The sequence below is a fragment of the Staurois parvus genome, unplaced genomic scaffold (assembly GCF_062004578.1).
Source record: "Staurois parvus isolate SC_StPar_1 unplaced genomic scaffold, SC_StPar_1.0 ptg000151l, whole genome shotgun sequence".
NCBI classification, from domain to species: Eukaryota; Metazoa; Chordata; class Amphibia; order Anura; family Ranidae; genus Staurois; species Staurois parvus.
Window position 1 is genome coordinate 20,470,519 of NW_028317947.1, and position 8,605 is coordinate 20,479,123.

The 8,605-nt window shown below is 43.1% G+C and overlaps 1 protein-coding gene across 3 annotated transcripts in view; it reads right to left on the reverse strand.

Annotated features, from left to right (window-relative positions):
* TANC2 (tetratricopeptide repeat, ankyrin repeat and coiled-coil containing 2) overlaps positions 1-7,774 on the reverse strand; it is a 518,532-nt gene extending 510,758 nt beyond the window's left edge. For all 3 annotated transcript variants that reach the window (XM_089674602.1, XM_089674601.1, XM_089674599.1), the window contains exon 1: positions 7,620-7,774. The gene's annotated coding sequence lies outside the window, so the exon portion shown is untranslated. The remainder of the gene's footprint in view (positions 1-7,619) is intronic.
* Positions 7,775-8,605: the final 831 nt, after the last annotated feature.

An 8,605-nucleotide genomic window follows, 5' to 3' on the forward strand; every position in this document is an offset into this window, starting at 1 on the left:
GTATGCCGTTAAAGTCTGAAAGGTTTGTTATATGGATTAGCTAATTTACCACACTAAACATTTTGATAAACAGATAAGAAAATCAACATTTCTGGCAGCTGTAGACAAGAGACCTACTGCTACAAGAGATTAATCAATTCTGTAACAGCTCTTTCACATGCATTGAAAACAGGCGAATGGCTCATGTTTTTACCACCTCACAAATGTCTATCAATGCTTATAGCTAGGCTACTTTCACAATGATCCACTGCAAAAAAGTTTTTACCGCGCTTTTTCCGTGCTTTCTGAGCATTTTTAAAAGGGCAGGTGACTTAAAAACTGCACCAAAAACACTTCTCGGAGGCATTTTTGAGGCACTTTGTAGGCGTTTTCCATAGATTTCAATGGGAAGAGGCGTTTTTGGGGCATTTTTATTATTAACTCCCCAAACATGCCCCAAAGATGCTGCAAGCAGTAGTGTTTACACCGCACCACAAACGCAATGCCTCAGTGTGAAAACATACATAGATATACATTCACATGCATAGGGAATTTTTCTTGAGCTTTTCGGGTGCTTTTTTTAAACGCAAAACCGGTTCAAAAACTCCTCAGTGTGAAAGTAGCCTAACGCTGCCTGCAGTTTGGTGGCTGTTGACGCTTTGCAACCACCTTTATATACTTCTACTGAAACACTCCACAAGAGTACCATAAACCGCACCTATTGTGCTTACAGCACATTTAAGATGTAACTGCAAACTGTCAAAAGTGATCGTTTTGCATTTTAATCCTGAAAAAAAGAACTAAAATAAAAATCTCACAGAGCATTTGAGAAGTATTGACTGGCACGACTTGAACACCTCCGCAACACATCCCGAATGCTCAGTAACGTTATAGGTGCATCATGCATGCTTTAGATCTCAACACCTGTATGAAAAACCCCTTAGGGCTCATTCAGATGGGGTGTTGAGACAGATTTGCCAAGTTGCATTTTGCTGTGACTGTATGTACACAGTTGCATGTCAAATTTTGACACGAGGGCAAGAGTGGGTGCACGGATCCGAAGACACAGAGTCTATGTTCAGATCTGTGCTCCCAACTTTTGACATGCAACTATGTCCATGCAGCCACAGTATCAGCATCAACATCTATGGACTGCTTGCACACAGCTCCCAGGTCGATGCAGACAGAGCAAAAAGTAGCTCAGCACTCATTTGAATGAACCCTTAAAGAACCTTAACCATCAATATCTAATGAAGAACTTAAAATTCTAATTCTTTACATAACCCATAGCAACCACCAATCAGAACTCACGAATAGCTGCGGCCGCCAATAATCTGTCATTGAAGTGCACAGGCTCAGTGGCTGCAGCTAGCCTCTCACACCTGTCAAAATAGAAGCAGGAATCAGTAGATTCCTGCCACTGCCTTTCGCACCGTGGCACAACGCCTGTGTGAATGTAGCCTTAATGAGTACATACAAAGGTTTATCCAATTCAGAAACTACAGAAGTGAATGAGAAACAAAAACAATATTATGTGCACATACTTCATTTGGAGTTCTTTGTTGATTTCTGTAAATTGGATGTGCAATCAGCAACCTTGCTTTACAAATGTTGAGAGAAATGCAATTATAAAATAAGCCATCTACAGATTGCATTCTGTTCAGTGAATCATTATTCCCAGACCTTGTTAACAAGGTGGTCTGCCGGTCACTTTAAAAAATAAAAATCACAGGTGGAACACCTCACACACATTAAGCTGCTTCTAATCAGTCCAGGTGTGTTCCAAACTAGAAGTGAAAAAATGACATGTGTGCAGGAAGTCCCATTGGGACAAAGCCGCTGCTCCCAATATGACATCCATGTGAGTGCATGTTCCCAAACTCACACTGTCTGCATTCAGGACTGGGAGCTGCACTCACACAAATATCATGTTCGGAGCAGAAGCTGTGTCTGTGGAGCTGCTGAGTCCCTAAAGACATGAATGGCACTGCCTGCACAGAACACCGTTGAAGCCTCCTATTCTAGTCTATGGTGCTGCTCCGCAAACGCCTGGCCGGCGTTTGCGACGTGGTTGGGGGGCATTTGCGGAGCGGTAACACCATTTAAACTTCATTATAGGTGTTTGTGGGGTGTTTTTAACACTCAGCAAACGCCTAGCAACCTCCGCTAAACCGCTCATGCGGCGTTTGCCGAGCGTTTAAAAACGCTCCACAAACGCCGGACCAACGCTTGCCAAACGCTATAGAGGCATTTGGCAAGCGTTGGTAAAACAGTCAAGTGTGAACGAGCCCTAAGGGTAAACATGGACCTGCATGGGTGTACAGTACAGCACATCCTCTGTGAACGAGACTACAAGTCTACAATTGAACTGAACTTTAACGTATTACTAAAGGCAAAACATTTTTTTTTTAAAGACTGATTTAGAGTAGTGGGGGGCTTGTTATGCCCCCATTAGGGAGATTAATTCCAATTGTTCTGATCACTAACAAGGGAAATCTTCTAATGTGGACACTTGTACCTATGGAAAGATATCCTTTCACTTCCTGTTGATTTGACAGGGCAGGAAGTGAAGGAAAATCTCCTTAATGAGACACAGATGGCATCCAAAAAAAACCTTACAGGTCAAAAAGAGAAATATGGAGGCTGTCATTGCTGATCTCCTGCTGCAGCCTGGGTTCACACTTCTGCATATTGCATGTGATTTGCCCAGGAACCGCACCACATTCCTGTGCAAATCACATGCAAATTCTGTGCGGTGTGATTTGAGCCATACATTGTGTATGGCTCAAATCACACCGCACCAAAAAGGTGCAGGACCCTTTTTTTGGTCCGCACTAGAATTGGATCGCATAGGTATTCACACCCGTGTGATCCGATTCTGCACATTGCACCGCGTTTTGTGAATCAATTTCGGGTTGTTATTAACTTAATATACACACCCGCAGCGGTTCGCATGAATGCGGTTCAATTGTGATGCGGTGCGGAATTCACACAGAAACCAGTGCGAATTCCACATCAGTGTGAACCCAGGTGAAAAATCCAATCCAGGACAGGGATTCTGACGTCATCTTCTGCATTCTTCTGGTCGGTGACTCAAAAAATTACAGAAGTCCTAGGATCAACAGAAGAGCATCCAAATTTATCAGAGGACTTGAAAGAAAGAAGAGACTACTGTCTCCTAGAAGACTAACTAAACATTTCCTATAATGTTGGATAGACAGATGGAAGCACACTTGATTGCTATGGGCAACAAAAAAATGCTACCTTTAGCACACTTTTTATATACAAGTTCAGTCACTAATTAACCAACCTGTATTTCAGGGAGGAGCCCAAAAAAAATACTGTTGGTGAGGCTTAAGCAATACTGTAAAACCAGAGTGTACAATAGTGTTTCCCAAGAAAGTCCTCAAATCCCACCAATAGTCCATGTCTTGCAGATAACCAGATGCAAGCAAAAGTGTGCTATTCGTTGGCTTGGAAACAAAATTTAGCTGCCTATGTCGGTATACACAAATGATGAATTGCTGGAGAGACTTGAGGACAGGATTTGCTAAAACAGGTGAAGGACATTTTTTTTTTTGTTCTCTTTAAAGACTCACAGGTGAGATGATTTGTGTTGTTCTCAGACAAACCGTATACACAAATACCTTTGTGTAAGTCTAAAATCCTGTACAAACGCGCAGAATATTGGCCAAAATCAGCCGGTATAGTAGAAATCAGTCGACATTCCGCCCATGTGTACAGATCCTTAACCAGCTTCTTTGGAATGAGCATGCTGGAAAACCAGCAGCCGATCAGCATTCTCAGCCAATGACTGCAGAGCTGACATCGCACAGTTAGTACATGGAGCTCCTCAGTATTTTTTACCACTGCGGTTATGGCCTCACCTAGCAGTATGAAAGAAATGCAAGGTTTAAAGCAGATTTTAAAAGACCCAAATCAAAATTACCAGGAGCCATTTAGGTGTTCTGCATGCAAATGTGCTTAAAAAGGAACATGCTGCTAGGAGGAGAGAGCTGAGCGATGACCTCCTCAGTCTGCTGCTGCTCTTTCACTGTCCAGTCTGCAGGCTGGGGTGCAGAGAGGATACCCCTTTATTGCTTTTACAGTCCACAACTGTAACAGAGAAAGTGATATAATACGTTTGCAGCAGGAGCTCCTTTAGATTTGTTTAGCCATTTGCCTGCAGTTGGGCTTTAAAGCACACTTCACAGAAAACAAACATTAAAGCAATTCTAAAGGTTCATTTTTTTTTTTATTTTTAATAACAAACATGTCTATACTCACTTGCTGTGTGCAGTAGTTTTGCACAGAGCAGCCTGGATTGTCCTCTACTCGGGTCCCCCGCATGCTCTCCTGTCTGTCAGGTGCCCCCACAGCAAGCAGCTTGTCAGCTGTCCTCTCTCCTTGGTGCCAGGATCTTAAGTGTGGGCACCCAGCTGTGAAAGCTTGCAGCTTCACAGCTGGGTGCCCACTGCGCGAGTAGCGCTGCGCCTTGCGAATGGTCCCGTAGTCTTCTGGGTTCTGTCACATGTCCCGAAAGACTAAGGGGAGAAGGGGGGAGGGGGGGTTTGAAGGACAACTTCCGCTTCCGATCGCCTAGGCAATCACAGTGGAAGTGGAAGCGGGTATCTGTCAAAATCAGGTACCCACTCCCCAAAGATGCCAATCCTTAACAGGGAGAGGGGGAGGAGGCCTTAAAGTGTAACTTCCCCTTTTGGATGGAGCTCCACTGTAGGTCATGAATGAAAACCATTCATGACTGCTGCTTAATCACTGAAAAAAAAATAGGGGGGAGAGGGCAACTTCCACTTTGATAGCACTAGCGATCGCAGCGGAAACCTGTCAAAATAGAGTACCTGCTCCCCAAAAGTGCCAATCCTTAACAGGGAGCGGAGGACAAGGCCTTAAAGTGGAACTTCCCCTTTTGGGTGGCACCCCAATGTGAGTGCTGCTGCAAGGCACAGATGTAACCCAGCCCTGCATGTTAATATAGTAATTTGCAGAATCAAACAAATATAGAACCACAAGACAGAAATGTGAAAATAAAAAGAACCGTGAAAACTCTGCATATACAATATGGTCCTAGGAGTAATATTTGTAGTATAAAAGTATATGCAGAAAAAGATTTAAAAAAAAATGTATTGAGGAATTCAGCAAAGAAAACGAATACTCACAGGTACAAAATGACATAATTTCGATATTGTCACATTTAGTAAACATCATACAAAATAAAAAAAAAATAATAATTATACAAATAAAATAAAACATGCATTTCTATTTGTTGAGTTTGTGTATTATTTGTATATCACACACACTTTAATTCATGTATTATTTTAATGTTGCAGTTTATATTTATTAGGTATGCAACAAGGTTCTCCATCCTTATCCCATTCATTCAAACTCCAAATGCCAGCCAGCACGATCATTCACATCCCCATAGTCAGGAACTGGAGACTGCTATGTGCTGACAGCACTGTGTAAACAGGCCAACCCATCCAAGTACAAAAACTTACAAGTGATTCCCAGGGTGGCAGGGTCACACAGAATACTACACACACTCTGACACATGTTCCTTGTCACACACAGTCTCTCAAGTTCCTCCTCTTTATAAAAAGCACCCAATACAATGCACTGCATCCAGATCATGTACAACCCTGATCTGCAATGACCTGTGCATGGTTATAAAGGGATTCATATATGTTCTTCTGTACCTTTGTACAGACCTTGTATAAAAACACTATTTCTGAAGAAAGTTTTGTATCCAATTGGTTAGATAGAACGCACAATGACACAATAAGACAGGTCACTGGCTATGTCACATAAGAAAAACACTCATACAGAATACTGCAGAGCCTCACACACAGCACTGCAGAGCCCTGACCACTTATATTACAGCAGCCGTATACTTTGTGGCACATTGTAGCAAATGATGAATATGACCTAAAGCAGATGTATACTTTGTAACAAAGAAAGCAATTTGCTGTAAATTTTGAACATTTCCTAAGAGAAACACATAGTCCTGCATGATACACCAACAGCCATACATGCTACTATTCACACTAGATTAAAGCATGACCCTGCACACTACATAGGCATTTACGTTGCCTTACAATCATGCAGAACTAAAGCCTGTCCTATGGGTTGTGTACAATCATATAGAAAAAAGTCTGTCCTGTGGGTTGTGTACAATCATATAGAATAAAGCCTGTCATATGGGTTGTGTACAATCATACAGAACTAAAGCCTGTCCCATGGGTTGTGTACAATCATACAGAACTAAAGCCTGTCCCGTGGGTTGTGTACAATCATACAGAACTAAAGCCTGTCCCATGGGTGTGTACAATCATACAGAACTAAAGCCTGTCCCATGGGTTGTGTACAATCATACAGAACTAAAGCCTGTCCCATGGGTTGTGTACAATCATACAGAACTAAAGCCTGTCCCATGGGTTGTGTACAATCATACAGAACTAAAGCCTGTCCCATGGGTTGTGTACAATCATACAGAACTAAAGCCTGTCCCATGGGTTGTGTACAATCATACAGAACTAAAGCCTGTCCCATGGGTTGTGTACAATCATACAGAACTAAAGCCTGTCCCATGGGTTGTGTAAAATCATACAGAACTAAAGCCTGTCCCATGGGTTGTGTACAATCATACAGAACTAAAGCCTGTCCCATGGGTTGTGTACAATCATACAGAACTAAAGCCTGTCCCATGGGTTGTGTACAATCATACAGAACTAAAGCCTGTCCCATGGGTTGTGTACAATCATATAGAAAAAAGCCTGTCCCATGGGTTGTGTACAATCATATAAAATAAAGCCTGTCCCGTGGGTTGTGTACAATCATACAGAACTAAAGCCTGTCCCATGGGTTGTGTACAATCATACAGAACTAAAGCCTGTCCCATGGGTTGTGTACAATCATACAGAACTAAAGCCTGTCCCATGGGTTGTGTACAATCATACAGAACTAAAGCCTGTCCCATGGGTTGTGTACAATCATACAGAACTAAAGCCTGTCTCATGGGTTGTGTACAATCATACAGAACTAAAGCCTGTCCCATGGGTTGTGTACAATCATATAAAATAAAGCCTGTCCCGTGGGTTGTGTACAATCATATAGAATAAAGCCTGTCCCGTGGGTTGTGTACAATCATATAGAATAAAGCCTGTCCCGTAGGTTGTGTACAATCATATAGAATAAAGCCTGTCCCGTGGGTTGTGTACAATCATATAGAATAAAGCCTGTCCCGTGGGTTGTGTACAATCATATAGAATAAAGCCTGTCCCGTGGGTTGTGTACAATCATACAATATTAAAGCCTGTCCTATGGGTTGTGTACAATCATACAGAACTAAAGCCTGTCCTGTGGGTTGTGTACAATCCTATAGAATATGAGAAGCAAGCGCTACACTGTATTAGTAAATTGCTGCATTGTATACAAGCTGTGCCTGCATCCATGGGCAGTGTGGATGTGTGTAGACAGTAGACACATGTACCTGCTGGACTGATGTATGATGGAGAAGGACACGGGCCCTACATGATAATGCAGCCAGTAATGAAGAGGTGTGCCCTGTGCAGTGTAGAACGGAACGGAGCTCCGTGCCCCCCCCTCCTCCCGCCGGCTCTCACCTGTCTCCGCTCTGCACCGTCTCTTCTCGCAGCTCCGTCCAGCCTCTTCCCCAGGCCGGCTCCCTCCGCACAACGGGAACCGGCCCTGGCTGTGTGACAGCCACCTCCTCCTAGGCCCTCCCCCCGGAGCCTCGCCCTCCTCTCCCTCTTGATCTCTCGGTTCCGTATACACGGCCCGGACAGAGCCGCCGACACTGGCAGACCACGCCCACCGTCTCATTACACATGCAAAAGCCGTGTCCTCCGGCCACGCCCATCCACTGATTATCTATTAATAAGGCGTCTACATAGGTCACACCCAGCTCCTTATTTATTCATAGTGAGGAGAGATGGAGCTTCCATTCATCACAGACTGGAGAGCTGAGCGCAGCTGATCGATGAGGAGGAATCCTGCACAGGGTATGCAGCACATTGCCAATCCTATGTAATATGATTGCCTATATAAACCAATCAATCTGTATCCAAACAGGCAGGTCCTTGCATTATATAGTATTTGGTAGACCATAAAGTGGTTGTACAATATGATTGCAGTGTGTGTGGTAAGTGCAAGTCTAAAGCTAGCCATACCCTGTACAATCCTATGTAAATCTCCTTTTTAACCCTGGTTCACATTAATGCAACTCCAAAGTCCTGCAACATTGATGTTCAACTATGCTGTATGACTTGTTGCCTCTCAGTGCAGCTTTAATAATGGATGTCAATGAAGTTGCACAAGAATAGTTCAGGAACCTTCCCCTTTTTTTTTTGTTGTTGTATTGGTATGAACCAAGGCTTAGACTTACAGATGCAATGTAATATGAAGACAAACCTAAACAATTGATTGCATTTCTAAGCAATCTGCAGACCCTTCCACTATGTAGTTGATGGGAGCTCTAAAGTAATTTTGTATAATCAGATTGTAAAGCTGACTACACACTATACAATCTCCTTTAGCTCTACTATCAACAATGTAGCGCAAGGGCCTGCTCAATTGAATGGATTGTTTA